Source organism: Kogia breviceps, chromosome 1 (genome assembly GCF_026419965.1).
Source record: "Kogia breviceps isolate mKogBre1 chromosome 1, mKogBre1 haplotype 1, whole genome shotgun sequence".
In the NCBI taxonomy this organism is placed as follows: domain Eukaryota; kingdom Metazoa; phylum Chordata; class Mammalia; order Artiodactyla; family Physeteridae; genus Kogia; species Kogia breviceps.
In genome coordinates, this window is record NC_081310.1 from 195,794,775 (window position 1) to 195,814,027 (window position 19,253).

General features: G+C 47.5%; 1 non-coding gene across 1 annotated transcript; it reads left to right on the forward strand.

Moving 5' to 3' along the window:
• The first annotated feature begins 1,001 nt into the window (after positions 1–1,001).
• Positions 1,002–1,074, forward strand: TRNAS-CGA (transfer RNA serine (anticodon CGA)). The gene has a single exon. It is a non-coding gene; the product is annotated as a tRNA-Ser (tRNA).
• Positions 1,075–19,253: the final 18,179 nt, after the last annotated feature.

Sequence of the window (19,253 nt, forward strand, 5' to 3'; positions counted from 1 at the left end):
TTTTCTGTCTCTGGGTGAAAATTGCCTATTCAAGATATTTTATATGAGGGGATTCATACAGTAGTCATCTGGCTTATTTCACTTGGTGTAATGTTTTCAAGGTTTATACACATTGGAGCCTGTGTCAATACTTCATTCCTTTTTATGGCTGAATAATGTTCCATTGTATAGATATACCACATATATCCATTCATTTGTCGATAGACACGTAGGTGGTTTCTACCTTTTGGTTATTGTTAGTAATGCTTCTATGAACCTGGGTGTACAAATATCTGTTTCAGTCCCTGCTCTCAATTCTTTTTGGTATGTACTTAGCAGTGGAATTGCTGGGTCACATGGTAATTCTATGTTTACCTTTTTGAGGAACTACTAAGCCATTTTCCACCGCAGCTGCACCGTTTTACCTTCTCACCAGTAAGGTATGAAGGTTCCAATTTCTCCACGTTCTTATCAACACTTGTTATTTTCCATTTTTTTTTTTAAATTATGGCCATCCCAGTAGGTGTTAAGTGATATCTCACTTTGGTTTTGGTTTCATTTCCCGAGTGTCTAATGCTGTTGAACATCTTTTCATGTGCTTATTGGCCGTTTTTTAATCTTTCCAAGTCACTTGGCCATTTTTTTAATTGGGTTGTCTTGTTCCTGAGGCATAGAGTTCTTTATATTTTTTGGATCCTATTAGATATATGATTTGCAAATATTCTCTCCCATTCTGTAGTTTGTTTTTTCACTTTCTTGTAGTCTCTTTTAAACTTTTTTTTTCTTGGCCAGGCCACGCAGCTTGCAGGATCTTAGTTCCCAGACCAGGGATTGAACCTGGGCCCTAAGCAGTAAAAGCGTGGAATCCTAACCACTGGACCAGCAGGGAATTCCCAACTTGTAGTGGCTTTTGATACACAAAGTTTCTAACTTGAAGTCCAATTTATCTATTTTTCCTTTTGTTGCTGTGCTTTTGGTGTCATGTTTAAGAAACCATTGTCAAACCCAAGATTATGGGGACTTCCCTGATGGTCCAGTGGGTAAGACTCCATGCTCCGAATGCAGGGGGCCCAGGTTTGATCCCTGGTCAGGGAACTAGATCCCGCATGCCACAACAACAACAAAAAAAGATCCTACATGCTGCAACTAAAACCCAGCTCAGCCTAAATAAAGAAATAAATATTTTTTTTAAACATCCAAGGTTATGAAGATTTGCCCCTGTGTTTTCTCCTAAGAGTTTTATGGTTTTAACCCTTGTATTTAGGTTTTGTTTTGTTTTGGCTGCGTCGGGTCTTCGTTTCTGCACACAGTCTTTTTCTAGTTGCAGCAAGTGGGGGCTGCTCTTTGTTGTGATGCGTGGGTTTCTCATTGCAGTGGCTTCTCTTGTTGCGGAGCACAGCCTCTAGGTGTGTAGACTTCAGTAGTTGTGGCTCGCGGGCTCTAGAGTTGAGGTGCACAGACTCTAGAGCACAGGCTCAGTAGTTGTGTCACACGGGCTTAGTTACTCCACGGCATGTGGGATCTTCCCAGACCAGGGCTCGAATCCGTGTCCCCTGGGTTGGCAGGCGGATTCTTAACCATTGCGCCACCAGGGAAGTCCCTGTATTTAGGTTTCTAATCCATTTTCAGTTAATTTTTATATGTGGCATAAGGTAAGTGTCCAACTTCATTCTTTTGCATGTGCCATTTGTTGAAGAGACTGTCTCTTCCCCACTGAGTAGTCTGGACACTCTTATTGACAATCAGTTCGCTATATATACGGGTTTATTTCTGGGTTCTCTATTCTATTGGTCTGTATGTCTGTCCTTATGCCACGCCACACTGTTGCAATCACTTTCACTTTATAGGACATGACCTGGCCTTTTACGTACATCCCTTCATCTCTTCCTCACCAAACACTCTGAAGTAGGCATTATATAATCATTCTTGCTGGGTAAAGTCAGGCCTAAAAGGTTAGGGTGACTTACCCTCCGTCACAAAATTGGTGGATGTATTATCCTTTGCAAGGTGACATTGCAAGTGCTCCCAGGTTGACAGACATACAAAAACAGTGAATTCTTGTATCTTGACCTTAAAAACAACTTCCATAGTCAGGTGATGTCTAGCCAGGCCTTCAGCAACTAGGATCCAAAGCCAGGATATTTCAAGAGGAAGAAAGTGATCCTGAGCATCTTTGATCAAGGTGAGGACAAGAAGGTCCTTCCCCCCAAAGGCCGTAGATCCCCTCCTGGAGATGGCTGCTTACCAACTCCCTTTGCCCAAAGGGCTGAAGCTGCCCTCTTTGCACCCCAGCTAAATTTTTCCTTAAAAGAAGGAGACCCTGGAGCTGTTTGGGTTTGCTTTCTCTGGCCACGATTCTGGGCAGGTCTTGCAAGGAAGTTTCCCTCTGACCTGCTCTATAGTCTGGGCATGTCTGTCTGTTCGTGAGTTCCCTGCCTATTAGGATGCTGGGACTTTGAGAAACACTTTCAAGACGAGGGGGTGCTGCCATCTCCCCCAAAACGCACATACACACACACACCTGCCCCTGCTGACCCTCGACCCCCTACCCTGCTGAATTTTTCTTCAAAGTATATGACATCACTTACAATATCCGGCATCTGCTTTTTGGTCTTCCTTCATCAGAATGTAAATTCCACGAGACTTTATCTTGCAGGGACTTAGTTTTGCTGACTGCAGTGTGTCTGAGGCCGAGAAAAGTGCCTGACACATAGCAGGTGCCTCAGGCGTGAATGAGTGCGTGGACCAGACCTGCGGTCCACACAGGCCACACCAGGTGCCATATGTGAGGAATGTAGCCACCTCTGCTGAGAGGACCTTTGAGCTCAGAAGCTTGGGTGCTTAAGATGAAAAAGGAAAGGAAAACTTTTTTTAATTACAGAGATTTTTTTTTTTTTTAAGTTAGTGGTTGAAGTCCAAGAGCATGATCTCAGAAGCAATCAGCTGAAGGAGAGGGAAAACCTGGAGAATGGTGTCAGCCAGGAATCAGATGTTTTCAAAAGGTGAGATCAGGAGGAAGGTAGCGCCTCGGACCTGAGAGTACCTGAGTTCCTGGATCCTGCAGGCTGGGGCTTCCCTGAGCTGTGAGGCAAGAAATGTCAGCCTGGGGCTGCTGGGGCCCTCAGGGAGCAGTGATGTTTTCGAGGTTCATCTGGGTCGTGGCTTGTATCAGTATGTCACTTGTTTTTACAACATTCCATTGTACAGATATACCACCATTGCCTAATCCAAGGTCTCAAAGGTTTACACTTCTGTTTCTTTCTAAGAGTTTAATAGTTTTAGCTCTTGTAGTTGGGTCTTTGATCCACCTGAGTTAATTTTTGTGTAAGGTTTTGCATGTGGATATTTATCTGTTCATCAGTGGATGGATATTTGGGTTGTTTCCACTTTTTGGCTACTATAAACAATGCTGGCTGTGTACATTCATGTACAAGTTTTTGTGTGGACATATGTCTTCCATTTTCTAGGGTACATACCTACTAGTGGAATTGTTGGGTCATATGGTAACTCTATGTTTAACTTTTTGAGTAACTACCAAAGTGTTTTCCACAGTGGTTGCACCATTTTACATTCCCACCAATACTGGGAAAGTAAAACTGGGAATTTTCCATATCCTCACCAACATTTACTTTCTGGTGTTTTGAATAGTGGTATCTTATTGAGGTTCTGATTTGCATTTCATTAATGTCTAATGATGTTGAACATCTTTTCAGTGTGCTTATTAGCAATTCGTATATCTTCTTGGAGAAATGTCTATTCAGATCATTAGCCCATTTTTTAATTGCTTTATTTGTCTCTGTTGTTGAGTTGTGAGAATTCTTTTTTTTTTTTTTTGTGGTACGCGGGCCTCTCACTGTTGTGGCCTCTCCCGTTGCGGAGCACAGGCTCCGGACGCGCAGGCTCAGCGGCCATGGCTCACGGGCCCAGCCGCTCCGCGGCACGTGGGATCTTCCCGGACCGGGGCACGAACCCGCGTCCCCTGCATCAGCAGGCGGACGCCCAACCACCTGCGCCACCAGGGAAGCCCGAGAATTCTTTATATATTCTGGTTACTATCATATATATGATTTGCAAATATCTTTCCCCATTCTGTAGTTTGTGTTTTACTTTCTTGATAGTGTCTTCTGATACACAAAATGTTTTAATTTGGATGAAGTCAAATTTATCTTTTTTCTTTTCTTGCTTGTGCTTTTGGTGCCATATTTAAGAGACAATTGTCTAATCCAAGGTTCTGAAGATTCACACCTATGTTTCTTTCCAAGAGTTTAATATTTTTGGCTCTTACATTTATGTCTGTGATCTATTTGAGTTCATTTTTGTGTAAGCTGTGGTATGTGGATATCCAGTTGTTCTGGCACCATTTGTTGAAAAGATGTCCTTTTCACCTGATTCTCAGATGTCACGGTCACCCCCAGCATCCTGCCTCACCCTTTGCTGTGCTTCTTGCTATCTTTCAAAAAAAAAAAAAAAATGAACTCTTAGCGTACAGTAAGGGCTGTCAAAACTGCTGCCTCAGCTGAGCTCAAACCTGGCTCGGACTGGGAAAACGAAATTCCCATCGGCTTGAAACCTTCAGTCTGTCTGCTGATGTGGAACTAGGACCCCAGGCGTGCACTGCCCGGGGCTACAGGGATAGGAAGGACCCCAAGCCCTGGCATGAGAGCAAGGTGCCCCTCCGTCCACCATCCTAGGGTGAAAGTCGGGGCCAGGGCTGGGGTGATGCAAGAGAAGCCTGTGGGGCACGAAATGTAAGGAGACGCGCGCTCCGGCTCTCTCGTCCTGTCTACTCATGGGCAGAAGGTAAGCTAGCGGCTAACAGTCTGGGCTCATGGGGGGTCGGGGCCGCTAGGGCAGCCCTTAGCCACCAGGGGGTGCTGTGGGAGCTGCCCTGAGCCCCCCGGCCTCCCGGCCTCGCCCTGCCTGCGGGGCACAGCCTCCCAGCCTCCCACCCTCCCCTCCAGCCCCAGCTGACACGAACCTGTGGTTCTCAGGGGCTCGGGGCCAGGGCCAAGGCGGCCCAGAACTCTGGGCAAAGCTCGGTGAGATGAGTGGAGCTGTCACAGGACAAAGGGAAATTCCTGGCCAGTGTCAACACCTGCTCTTCCCCTGTCGCACAGACGCCGTGTCGAGGCACAGAGGAAGCGGCCACTGCAGAGGCCACCACAGCACCACGGGGACATGGCCCAGGGGAGCTGGTCCTGGCCTGCTTTGCTCTCTGAGCCTTTCAGGATGCATATCCCGCCCTTCAGTTTCTTGCACGTTGAGGACTTTTGTCCAGTCTTTCCAGGAACCAAGGGAAGGAGAAGGAAGCTGGCAGGGGGACATGCCTCCTGTTCTGGTTGCGCTGCACCTAAAACCACACTCTGGGGTCAAGCAGTGGGCCTCAGCTCGCCTGCCCAGCCTCCCAGGGGCTCGGTCCCGCACCCGAGGGCCGGCGTGGCTCTTCCTGGGAGGCGGCCCGGCGGACTCTCAAGGAGCAGGGCGCAGGCGGCTGCATCGCTGTGCGTGAGTCCACATGCCCCCTGCTCCCAAGGACACCGCTGCTCGCTGGACACCTCTGCGCTCAGACAGCCACTCGAGCTGGGAATTTCCCACACCCCGGGTGACAGCACCCGTTTCCAGGGCTGCTCTGGGGTCGGCTCTCTGGCCTTGCAGTCTGGCTCTGCCCTGTCCTCTGTTCTGCTCTGGTTCCATCCAGGGAGAGTCAGCAATTGCCCGAAAGGCAGGCAGGCCTGGTCTGGGGAGGGATGGCCGAGATGGGGCGGGGGGCAGCCATCACCTCCTCGAGCCTCTCCTCTGTGGCATCATGCTCACGCCTCTCCCTGCTGTTCTGGAGTGTCGGCCCTGTATTATCTGCCAGCATCAGATCCAGCCAGCCTCCAGAGCAGAGGTGAAGTATTTGGCAGAAAGAGACTGTGGCATTAAAAGACTCTGGCCAGCACCTCCAGGAGCTCTAGAAATATCAGTACTGGAGGCGTGTGAATCCTAGAGCAGAAATAGAGACACCGGCTGAAAGAGCAAGGGCTTGGCCCTCGCTTCTCCGACCTCAGGGGAGGCTGTGTACTGTGGGGTGCGGCCCCTGCTCCTGAAAGAAAGCCACTCGCTCAGCTTGATCCACCAGGACTAATGTCTCCATACTCGTATCACCTCAATACAAGTGACCCTGAGTACGGAGACTTAGAAATTAACCACTGACCTCAAGTGCTGCAGCTAAAAAGAAATGCCCCTGCCCACGTGGGTGTCCCCTGTCCTAACCATGCCTGCCCAATAGCGCGACAGCCTCTGTATTCACAATATCGTGTCGTGCCCTGAGCCCCATTCACGAGGAAGGGTGGGGATACGCAGCTTCCTCAGGGGTGTTGGCACGTGACGTTTGGAGTAAAATCCCCCAGAAACTGCACACAGACTGGGGGTGACATATCATCAGACAGCCCTTGAGATCTCGGGGTGCAGCTCTTGCCAAAAACCATGTTTGTCACCCATGAGCCCACAGCAGAGCAGCTGCATTTGTCACACCAACAGTGATGCTGGAAATTCATGCCGACACTGGCACAGACTAGCTCCCTACCGTGATTTTTTTTTTTCCCTGTAAGGGATTTCTCCCACCTCCTCCTCCTCCTCCTCCTCCTCCTCCTCCTCCTGCCCCACCCCCAGATATTATGAGGAAACATCTGTGAAATAAAAATAACAGAAGTTTATAAGATACAAAGCTTATAAAGTTTTACATATGGGTCCCCATCTTGGTTCCTGCCTCCTTTGAGATGGTACATGGAAGCTTCCATTTCACTTGTCTCGAATTATCTCCTTTTTAGAAGGATGAAGAGCCCATAGGGTGACTGGAAAGGAGGCAGAAGGAAATGCACGGAGGGCATCCTGGGCCCTGCTGAGGGTCCCACTCTCCCTGGAGCTAATTTGATCCAAAGGAGGGGACAAGAGCAAAGCAGCAGCCTCCTGGTCCCCTGTCCCCGCCCGCACCTATCCTGGGCTGGGACCTTGTCAGGGGCCGGGTTTTAAAGGTGAACACAGTTTACAGAGCAGAGACAAGCTGAGGCTAAGTACTGCCGGGGTAGAAACCCCAGGGAGGGTTGGAATGGTGTTCTGGGGGCTTGAAGGACTGGCTGATGGCAGTTTGGTGTCGGGAGGGGGCATGGATTTGGGGTCCACCTGGTTAAGGACTTTTCATTTGCAAATGGCAGTGACCGATTCAAGTGGGCTTAAACCAAAAAGAACATTTATTGGCACTTAGCTTCAGGCCTGGCTGGATCCAGAAGCTGAAAGACTGTCACCAAGACTCCGTATCTCTCCATCTCTCCACTCTGCTGTCCTCTGTGCTGGCTTTTACCCACAGGCAGGCTCTCCAGGCTTGGCGGCCCCTCCCCACCTCTTTATGTTCAGCTCAGCTGCCCCAGCTTCTCTCTCACAACTGTTCTAGCCAAAATCCTAAACCTGACTCTCATGGGCTTGAACTGGGTCACGTGCCCATCCTCGAACCAATCACTGTGGCCAAGGGGGATGAAATCACTGATTGGTTAGGCCTGGGTCACATGCTTACACCCAGATTCTGGGGCCAGGTTAGCCTCACTCAACAATATGAACTAAAATTAGGGAAGGGACATTTCCCAAAAGAAGAACGGGGATGCTGCAACTAGAAAAAGGGTGAATGGATGATAGTCAGACAAAAACTCCATACCTGCTCTCTCAGAGCAGCAACTCCTGCCACCTCCTGGCTGTGTGGCTTTGTCCAGGTCACTTAACTTCTCTGAGCCTCAGCTGGAAACACAACTTGCTTCAGGTTTAATGTCCTTTCCTTTATAAAAACAGGGATGGGGCAGAGGTATCCTGGAGCTCCTACTGTATTGGAAACTTCCATTGGAATGGATTACGAGGTGATTTATTAAGAATTCAGTTCCTTTAGCCCAGATAAGCAAAGGATGAGGAAGAGAAATGGAAAATAATGATACTGGCATAGGTAAACCCCTCAGGGTGTGCTTTCCCTTACGTTTCTTTAAAGGTGTTCAGCAAAGGGAAGGAGGAAGTGGAGCTCAGGTGAGGAGGAGGCCCAGCTCAAGGGCACAGGGGGAGTAGGCAGCCTTGTCAAGGTCCTGGCCTGTCTGAATTTGTGTTGGAGCCTCAATTCTCCCTCTGGGGCCTTGGAGCAGTCAGGGCTGAGCAGAGACGGAGTCGGGCACCTCCACCTGGCCCTCTGTTCTTCCGGGAAAGGCTGGAGCAAAGGGGTCCTTACCTGTTTTTACAGCATCTGGACAAGGCGGCAGGTTGATTTCAGGGACCCATCCACAGCCAGGGTCCGAGCACAGTTATGCAAGGCAGTCTCTTTCCCTTGGAGCCCCGAGGGCGCTGCCGGAGGCTGGTCCGTGTGCAGCCGACAGCTGACCTATTTCTGGCCACCGCTCTGCCGGTGACCAGGCTGGATTTATCCTGGTTCAGCGGAGGTGAAGGGTGGCCAGTCCTTCCTTCTGTTTCCCAGTGACTCTGAACCGGTTTGCCTGGACCTGTGAATAAAGCCCCAGATCCTTCCAGCTACTCCCCCCAAACTCGCCCTGTTCTTCCTGGCATCACTTACAGAAGAAGGGTTTCTTGGCTGTTATGCTTATCACAGCTTTGTACAGAGTTGTTTTGTTTTGCTTTGTCTTTAAATTTTTATTGGCGTATAACTGATTTACAATGTTGTGTTAGTTTCAGGTGTACAGCAAAGTGAATCAGTTATATATATACATATATCCACTCTTTTTTAGATTTATTTTTCCCATAATAGGTCATTACAGAGTGTTGAGTAGGGTTCCCTGTGCTGTACAGTATGTCCTTATTAGTTATCTATTTTATATACAGTAGTGTGTAGATGTCAATCCCAATCTTCCAATTTATCCCTCCCCTCCCACAGAGTTTTAAACGCAAAGTATAGCAGAGCCATCTTTCCTGCGCAGTCATAAGCCATCATGCTACGATTGAAAATGGAACAGACGGGGCTTCCCTGGTGGCGCAGTGGTTAAGAATCCGCCTGCCGATGCAGGGGACACGGGTTCGAGCCCTGGTCCGGGAAGATACCACATGCCGCGGAGCAACTAAGCCCGTGCGCCACAAATACTGAGCCCGTGAGCCACAACTACTGAAGCCCGCGTGCCTAGAGCCCGTGCTCCGCCACAAGAGAAGCCACTGCAATGAGAAGCCCGCGCACCGCAACGAAGAGTAGCCCCCGCTCGCCGCAGCTAGAGAAAGCCTGCGCGCAACAAAGACCTAACGCAGCCAAAAATAAATAAATAAAATAAATTTATTTTGAAAGAAAGAAAATGGAACAGAAAATGTATGGTAATATAAACCATTTTGCAGTAAGAAAAAACGGACCGGGAGGAGGGGAGGATGGAGAGGGGGAATGGGGAGTTGGTGTTTCACGGGGACAGAGTTTCGGTTTAGGAAGGTGGAAAATTCAGGAGATGGACGATGCTGAGAGCTGCACAACAATGTGAATGTGTTTGTGCCACTGAACTGGACCATTAAATATGGTTAAAACGGTATGTTTTATATTACGTGACTTTTACCACAATTTAAAAAAAAAAAAAGAAAGAAAGAAATGAAAAAACTGACCACCCTTCTCATTCCAGCCACTAAGTGGTCTTTGCTCTGCTGAGCTCTGTGTCTGACCCTGGAATACGGCTCCCAGAGGACTCAGCCCTCTGTCCCTCTGACTGTTGGTCTTGGGACCGGCTTCTCGGCTTTCCGTCGGTTACCTGCCACTAACCCTTTGCCACCCGAGTCATCAGCCTGCAGTTGGGCGTGGGAATGCAAGGCCATGGCACCACGCTGGAAACAACACAGTATGAAAATCAGAGCAGGGATCTTGACGTTCTGGGCTCGGTATAGCAGCAAGCGCGACTTAGATTTGTTCAGATCTTTGCAGGGCACAAAGCCCAGTCACGACACTACCTGTTCTTATCCCACCAGTAGCACCTACCATCCCTACCATTTTTGCTTCTTTATCACGGAGGATTGGCCAAAGGAGTTGAATTACAAAGGAGTTAAGTTAGTTACAAGGGGTTAAGGCTTGTGCTTCCTCGAGCACTGCCCTCGGGTGAGCTCCACGTGTCCGCTAGTTAAGGAAGCAAGACAGGATCTTGAAAATCTTGAACTACTATTAATATGTGTGCTTTTCCTTTTCCAGCTTCCTTGGCGCCTCCTATCTTAAGAGAAGGCGTCCACGTTGCTTCAACAGTATGAGGTGCGGTAAGAATGTAAAGGTGCAGAAGCAATCGATAGCCCCTTGGTGGGGGGGACTCAACAGGGAAAAGCTAGGGAAGCAGCAGAGTTTATGTCACACGGAGAGAATCAGAAACAGGATCACCCTTGCCTCTGCCCAGACCATGGGAGAGTCCCCTGGGCTGGGGCAGGGAGGAAGAATGGCGCTGGGGGTGACCTGCAAAGAGGTGGTGCAGCAGAGGTGCAGAGGGGGTTAGCCCCGGGAGCCCGCCCTGCGACCAGTGCCCCTCCCCCACCCCACCCCAAGTGACAGTGTGAAGCGCCTGCCTTTCGGGGGAGGGGTATAGTACTTTCCCGGGGCCACCATAACAAATGACCACTCACTGGGTATCTTCAAGCAACAAAGATGTATTCTCTCACAGTTCTAGAGGCCAGAAGTCTGAGATCAAGGTGTCGGCAGGGCCGTGGTCTCTCGAGGCTCTAGGGGAGGATCCTTCCTGGCCTCTTGCAGTTTCTGTTGGTGGCTGGCATTCCTTGTCGATCCTGGGCTTGTGCTGAGTAGCTGCATCGCCCCAGCCTCTGCCTGCCTCATCACGCGGCCTCTCTGTGAGTTTCTGAATTTCTCTCTTCTTGCAGGAATACCAGTCATTGGATTTAAGGCCCACCCTATTCTAGTATGACCTCATTAAAAAAAAAAAAATTTTTTTTAAGGATTGGGGTGCAGGTGGGGGAAGCAACTAATAAAAAAAGGAAAAAAAATTTAAGATTTTTTTAAAAGATTTTTTTGATGTGGACCATTTTTCAAGACTTTATTGAATTTGTTACAACATTGCTCCTGTTCTATGTTTTGTTTTTTTTGGCCACGAGGCACGTGGGATCTAAAATCCCTGACCAGGGATCCAACCCACACCCGCTGCATTGGAAGGCGAAGGCTTAACCATTGGACGCCAGCAAAGTCGCTAAAGATTTTTTTTTATTGAAATATTGGTTTTTGTTTTCTCTTTCTCTTTCTCTTTCTTTCTTTCTTTCTTTCCTTCCTTCCTTCCTTCTTTCTTTTTTTCTTTTTGGCTGTGTTGGGTCTTCATTGCTGCACACGGGCTTTCTCTAGTTGCGGCAAGCGGGGGCTACTCTTCGTTGTGGTGGGCGGGCTTCTCATTGCAGTGGCTTCTCTTGTTGCGGAGCATGGGCTCTAGGCACGAGGGCTTCAGTAGCTGTGGCTCGCGGGCTCTAGAGCGCAGGCTCACTAGCTGTGGCTCACGGGCTTAGTTGCTCCGCGGCACGTGGGATCTTCCCGGCACAGGCCTCAAACCCCTGTCCCCTGAATTGGCAGACGGATTCTTAACCACTGCACCACAAGGGAAGCCCTATTGAAGTACTGTTGATATACAATATTGTGTAAGTTACAGGTGCACTTGTATAAGTTACAGTTATAGTGGTTTGTAATTTTTAAAGGTTATACTCCATTTATAGTTATATTATAAAATATGGGCTGTATTCCCTGTGTTGTACAATATATCCTTATTTTACCTTATTTTACACATAACAGTTTGTACCTCTTAACCCCCTGCCCCTATCTTGCCCCTCCCACCTTCCCTCTCTGCACTGGTAACTGCTAGTTTGTTCTCTATATCTCGGAGTCTGCTTCTTCTTGGTTATATTCATTAATTTGTTGCATTTTTTTAAATTCCACATACGATATCATACGGTAGTATGCCCTCATCTTAACTTGACTATATCTGCAAAGAGCCTATTTGCAAACTAGGTCACGTCACAGGCGCTGGGGGCTGGGACTTGGACATACATTTTGGGGGGACACAACTTAGTCCCCACCAGGGCCCTTCAGGCAGAAGATGACAAATGCCAACATCCTGGGGTGCCAAATCTCACGGGCTGGGTTTGTGTGCATAAAAACCCAGAGGCCAGCGTGGCTGAAGCAATGGGCCAGGATGAGAGAACCAAGGACTGAAGCTGGAGAAAAAAATGCGTGTACACCGTGGAGGACTTTGTCAGCCCCTGGTAAACCCTCTGGGCTTTCTCTGACTGACCTGGAGGCCAGTGGAGGAGTTTGAGGGGAGGAAGGCAAAATCTGACAAGATTCAAAACCATCAGTCTGGTGGCTCTGGTAAGAATAGACTGTCAGAGGTGAGGAGACAAATATGAGGACGCCAACACCATGATCCAGGTCAGAAGCCCTGGAGGTGGTTAGACGTGGTCAGAGCCTATCTCTCTCTCTCTCTCTCTTTTTTTTTTTTTTTAAATAAATGTTTATTTATTTATTTATTTATTTTTGGCTGCGTTGGGTCTTCGTTGCTGTGTGCAGGCTTTCTCTAGTTGCGGCAAGGGCTACCCTTGGTTGTGGCGTGCGGGCTTCTCGTGGCAGTGGCTTCTCTTGTTGTGGAGCACAGGCTCTAGGCTTGCAGGCTCTAGAGCGCAGGCTCAGTAGTTGTGGCACATGGGCTCAGTAGTTGTGGCTCGTGGGCTCTAGAGCGCGGGCTCAGAATTTGTGGCACATGGATTTAGTTGCTCTGCGGCACGTGGGATCTTCCCGGACCAGGGCTCGAACCCGTGGACCCTGCATTGGCAGGCGGATTCTTAACCACTGTGTCACCAGGGAAGCCCTATATCTCTTTTGAAGGTAGGATTTATGCACAGATTGGATGTGGGGTATGTAAACAAATAATGGTGACACAAAGATATTTGTGAAATTATTTGTAAATTAACCAAGTTAAGAATGACCAAATGATCCTATAAAGATCTTAACCTTTTAGATAAGCACTATTAAATAATGAACTATAAAATAGAGGGGACCATAATATAGAGATGGATAATGATCATAATGTTCAATTCTTAATAGTGTTGGCATCCATCAGAAAACCTATAACTTCCATGACATTGTAAAGAGACTGTTTTGGACTCAAACCAAAATACTTTAGTTAAATGGTAATATTTTACCAGATAAAAACCAAGAATGAACTACTTTTTATTGCTTTAAGATATAAACAGAATTCATAAGTAGGGAATCTGGGGGGATATGCAATTAAATACCACTCAGGGGGAAAGACCTTTATTGGCCAGAAGCAGTTTCTGCATTTGTGAATTTAAACGTGAACCAATACACTTCTTGGAAGAGAAATTTCCTTTTCCAGAAACAGCCATGACCTCTTTTTGTTGTGCCACAAAATATACAAAAATAAATGATGCGTTATTTCAAACATTTGTTCAACTGAAGTTTTTAAAAAATTGTTTTTATGCTGCATAGTTTGGTGTTTAGATGAGAAGTCAAGCTGCTAATTTTCACTGCTCAGAATCCTCCAAAAATAATGTGATTTGGGACTTCCCTGGTGGTGCGGTGGTTAAGAATCTGCCTGCCAATGCAGGGGACACAGGTTCGATCTCTGGTCCGGGAAGATCCCACATGCCGCGGACCAACTAAGCCTATGCAACACAACTACTGGGCCTGCGCTCTAGAGATCACGCACAGCAACTACTGAGCCTGAGTGCTGCAACTACTGAAGCCCATGTGCCTAGAGCCCATGCTCCACAACAAGAGAAGCCCCTGCTCACCGCAGCTAGAGAAAGCCCATCCGCAGCAAGAAGACCCAGCGTAGACAAAAAAAAAAAAAAAAAAAAAAAAAGTGATTTGGAGAAGTGCAGCTGATGAATGAACTTGCAAAGACAAATGACTGATACTTGATTATCATGAAATTGAACTTTACACCGTTGGAGGGAAAAAGACAAGCATTTGTAAATGTCATATATTTTACATATATTTAAATATATATATATATTTACTGTTCATTTCCAATTAGAAAAAGCTTCCTTTAGTTACCTAGAGCTGAATTTAGTCCATCAAGGTCCACCATATATGGGTTCAAGTATTAAAATATTTAGAATTGTAAATGTCACTGTTCCAGGATTCATGTTTATATGAACATTTTGTCATTCTGGGGCAAACTGAAGGAGCAAAAGGGGCAGAGTCTCTGCCTCCTGGTTCCCCCCTCCCTCCCCTCCAGCCCTGAATTATTCTGTTATTTGATGGCTACCGCAGGTGGAGGTCATTCTTCACATGACTTTTTAATGAATTGGCTGTTTCATGCACAGCTGTTTTCATGTCATGAGAGTGGAGTGAAAGGGTCAAGACTGAGGGAGGTCCCATCCACACATAGTGGAGAGCCGTGCAGAAAGCCTTGTCCTGTGGGCAGAAAAGGGAGAAGCAGCTTGATTTCAAAGTCCTCACTCAGTGGAGAGAGAAAGCATCTGAGTCAGCACCCCTTGGATGACCTTTCCCTCTGTGTTTTTAATTAAAAAAATTTTTTGGCTGTGTTGGGTCTTCGTTGCTGTGTGCAGGCTTTCTCTAGTAGTGGTGAGCGGGGCCTACTTTTTGTTGCAGTGCACGGGCTTCTCACTGCGGTGGCTTCTCTTGTTGAGTAGCATGGGCTCTAGGTGCGCGGGCTTCAGAAGTTGCAGCGCATGGGCTCAGTAGTTGTGGCGCGCGGGCTTACTTCCTCCGCGGCATGTGGGATCTTCCTGGACCAGGGTTCGAACCCGTGTCCCCTGCATTGGCAGGAGGATTCTTTTTTTTTTTTTTTTTTTCGCGGTATGCGGTCCTCTCACTGGTGTGGCCTCCCCCATTGCGGAGCATAGGCTCCGGACGCGCAGGCTCAGCGGCCACGGCCCCCCGGCCCAGCCGCTCTGCGGCACGTGGGATCCTCCCGGACTGGGGCACGAACCCGTGTCCCCTGCATCGGCAGGCGGGCTCTCAACCACTGCGCCACCAGGGAAGCCCCGAGTTTTTGTTTTTGTTTTTTTTTTTTTTTTGGCAGGCGGATTCTTAACCACCGCGCCACCGGGGAAGCCCTGACTTCTTGCAGCGGTGTGTCACCTTCTTTGAGGCTTGGACCCCCTTTGAAACGAGTGTTATGGATACTCCTCCCTTGCAAAAAGTGCAGGTGTCAGGTGCTCACACACATGTGTATACACATGCACACACACACATTTTCTTCATATAATCTCGGGAGTTCCATGGCATCAGAGTCAGATGTGTCCTTCAATGTTGGGAATAAGCATTTGCTCCTGGCTTAAAATGTGGACCATGCTCTTTAAATCACTATTTAAAATAAATGAGTGCTGTGCACAAGCCCGTTTAAAGGACCTGTGCTTGACTCACAGATATAGAGAACAGCTTGTGGTTATGAATGGGGAGGGGGGGCTTGGGAGTGTGGGGTCAGCGGATGCAAACTATTATATATGGGATGGATCAACAACAAGGTGCTGCTGTACAGCATAGGAACTATATTCAATATCCTGTGATAAGCCGTAACGGAAAAGAAGATGAAAAAGAATATATGCATAACTGAATCACCTTTCTGCACGGCAGAAATTAACACAACATTGTAAATCATCTATACTTCAATAAAATTGAAAGGAAAAAAAAAGTTAAGAGCCTGTGCTGGGACTTTCCTGGTGGCGCAGTGGTTAAGATTCTGCCTGCGAATGCAGGGGATACGGGTTCGATCCCTGGTCTGGGAAGATTCCACGTGCCGTGGACCAACTAAGTCTGTGTGCCACAACTACTGAGCCTGTGCTCTAGAGCCCACGAACCACAATTGCTGAGCCCATGCACCACAAGCACTGAAACCCGTGTGCCACAACTACTGAAGCCCATTTGCCTAGAGCCCATGCTCTGCAACAAGAGAAGCCACCGCAATGAGAAGCCTGCGCACTGCAACGAAGAGTAGCCCCCACTCGCAACAACTAGAGAAAGCCCGTGTGCAGCAATGAAGACCCAACTCAGCCAAAAATAATAATAGTAATAATAATAAATAAAATAAAATAAAAAGAGTCTGTGCTTAGTGATGTAACAAAGTCTAGAGCAGCATCTAGTCTGGACTAACTAGTTGGCTTCACACCAGTTACTTGTCTTCCCCCCCGACCCCCCGTAAACATTTGTTCATGGCTCTGTGATTCTAGGAACACCCACATTGGATTCGGGAAGCTGGGGCTGGAAGCTGGAACTCTATTTAGGCCAAGAGGAGGGAGGCCAATTCCCCATCATTGAGCCTCAGTTTCCTCTAGTAACAAAGACAAAATTTGTACTAGTCAGCAGTTCTCAAAGTGAGGTCTGGGGACCCTTTTTGGGGTCTGTGGGGTCAAAACTATTTCTGCAACAAAATTAGATGTAGTTTGCCTTTTTCACTCCCTCCCTGCCATGAGTGTACAGTGGAGTTTTCCAGAGGCTACGTGACCTGTGACGATGCCACCGCTCTGACAGCCAGTGGAATGTGCATTTGTACATTCTTGTGTTTCAAAGACACCGAATGCAATAAATATCAGAGGGTAAAAACCCACCTAGACAAAAGCTCTTGGGGTCATTCTATTAGTTTTCTAGGGCTGCTGCAACAAAGTGCCACAAACTGGTGGCTTAAAACAACAGAAATTTATTTTCTTGCAGCTCTGGAGGCTAGAAGTCCAATATTAAGGTGTTGGCAAGGTTGGTTCCTTTAGAGGGCTGTGATAGGTCTCTGTTCCATGCCTCTCTCTAGCTCTGGTGAACGCCAGCAATCCCTGGGATCCTTGGCTTGTAGACACATCATGAGATCCCTGCTTCCATCTTCCCATGGCTTTCTCCCTGAGTGTCTGTGTCTTCACGTGGCCCCATCTTCTTATGAGGACATCAGTCATATTGTATTAGGTACCCATCCCACTCCAGTATGACCTCACTTTTTTTTTTTTCCCCAAGAGAAGGAAGGATTTATTAGTACTTACAGCAAGGAAGGAGAACACCAGAGATCTTTCCCAAAGCAGTATCTTCCAGTATGATCTCACTTAGCTAGTTACCTCTGCAATGACCTTTTCTTCCAGACAGGGTCACATTCGGAGGTAGCAGGGGTTAGGATTTCAATATCTTTTCTGAGGGACACAATTCAACCCAAAACAGTCACCAATAATATTTAAGATTCTGAAACCAGAGAGTCTGACGAGGTGATTGTGAGGATTCTACTGTCATGAAAGATGAGATTCTAAGTTAAATTTTAATGGATTTGAAGTACTTGGCTTCTGTTAACGTTGTACTTTCCTAACCTTGCGTTTAACGATATTTGTATGTTTACACCATCCTGAGGATCTAGATCAGTGCCAACAGCCGTGACAAAATGACCCCATTGCTGTATCATTTGTGTTTACTTCCACGAGTACCGTTTTTTTGAATTATAGATGTTTATACTTACCCTCAAAGGTCAAAATATCAGTTTTAAAAAAGTGATATAAACTGAAGGTATTAGCTGTCAACGGTGCACCCGGGGTGATTAGAAGCACTGATACCAAAGCCTTTTCATGGGGATTGAAGCCAGATGAAAATTTCTCCATACTGAACAGGGATACATTTCAAATAACTGTTTCCTAAACTGGATCCTAAATCCCATTAAGTTCAGCTTTGAGATCCTATGCAAAGCAAATGGAAGTGTTGTTGACTGGGAAGGGCACTTGTCACTTCTCTTATCTGTTGCTGAGCTTATCTCTACTGGTGAAAAGGTCTTTGTAAACTGAGTGCTGGGAGAAGGAGAAAGTGGCTTTAAAAAAAAAAAAAAATTTATTTATTTATTTATTTTTTTGCGGTACGCGGGCCTCTCACTGTTGTGGCCTCTCCCTTTGCAGAGCACAGGCTCCGGACGCGCAGGCGCAGTGGCCACGGCTCACTGGCCCAGCCGTTCCGCGGCACCTGGGATCTTCCCGCACCGGGGCACGAACCCCCGTCCACTGCATCGGCAGGCGGGCTCTCAACCATTGTGCCACCAGGGAAGCCCCATCTTTGAATATTTTTAAAAACTTTTCCTTGAGGACTTCCCTGGTGGTCCAGTGGTTAAGACTCCATGCCTACCCTGCAGGGAGCACGGGTTCGATCCCTGGTTGGGGAACTAAGATCCCACATCCCATGCAGGGCAGCCAAAACAATAACAAACAAAACAAAACTTCTCCTTGAGTACAGGAGATAATAGATAGATAGATAGATAGATTTTGAAAATGTTCTTTATTTCATATTTGCTTCAGGTTTTTCATTTTTTTTGGCCATGCAGCTTGTGGGATCTTAGCTGCCCAGGAAAGAGGTGGTGGTCAGTTGTCTCAGATACTGCTGCTGGATCAAGAAAGTGGAGGACAGAGGACTGACTTTTCTTTCTAGTAACATGGAGTTCATGGTGACTTGGAGAGGAAAAGTTTTTGTGGAGAGATTGAGTCAATGTGAGATTGGAGTGGATTTAAAAGGGAATGGGGGAAAAAAATAAAGGGAATGGGAGAGGGACTTCCCTGGTGGTCCAGTGGCTAAGACTCCGGGGTCCCAACGCAGGGGCCCAGGTTCGATCCCTGGTGGGGGAACTAGCTCCCGCATGCTACAACTAGGAATCCACGTGCTGCAACTAAAAGATCCTGCATGCTGCAATGAAGATCCTGTGTGCCACAACTAAGACCAGACGCAGCCTAAATAAATACATTTTTTTTATTTTTTTTTTTTAATTTTTTTTTTTATTTTTGTACGCGGGCCTCTCACTGTTGTGGCCTCTCCCGTTGTGGAGCACAGGCTCCAGACGCGCAAGCTCAACGGCCCAGCCGCTCCGCGGCATGTGGGACCTTCCCGGACCGGGGCACGAACCTGTGTCCCCTACCTCGGCAGGCGGACTCTCAACCACTGTGCCACCAGGGAAGCCCTACATTTTTTTTTTTAAACAGAGAATGGGAGAAAGGGAATTGGAGATAGAAAGTACAGACCATTCTTTTGAAAGTGTTTTGCTTCAAAAGGGAGCAAAGAAATGGGGGAGTATATAACACGTAATGTGTGGTCAACAGAAGGCCAAAGGTGGAAGAAAAACTGTCTTACTTGTATTCTAATGAGGATGATCTAGCAGACAGCAAGAAATGGATGTAGCAGAGAGAGGGGCAAGTTGCTGAGTGATATCCTCGAGTGATGAGAGGGGAATGGGATCGAGGTCATGAGCAGAGGGTTGGGCTTTGACAGGACCACAGATGATTCATCTGTAATAGCGGTCAGGAAGCCAGAATGTGGGGGGCTTAGA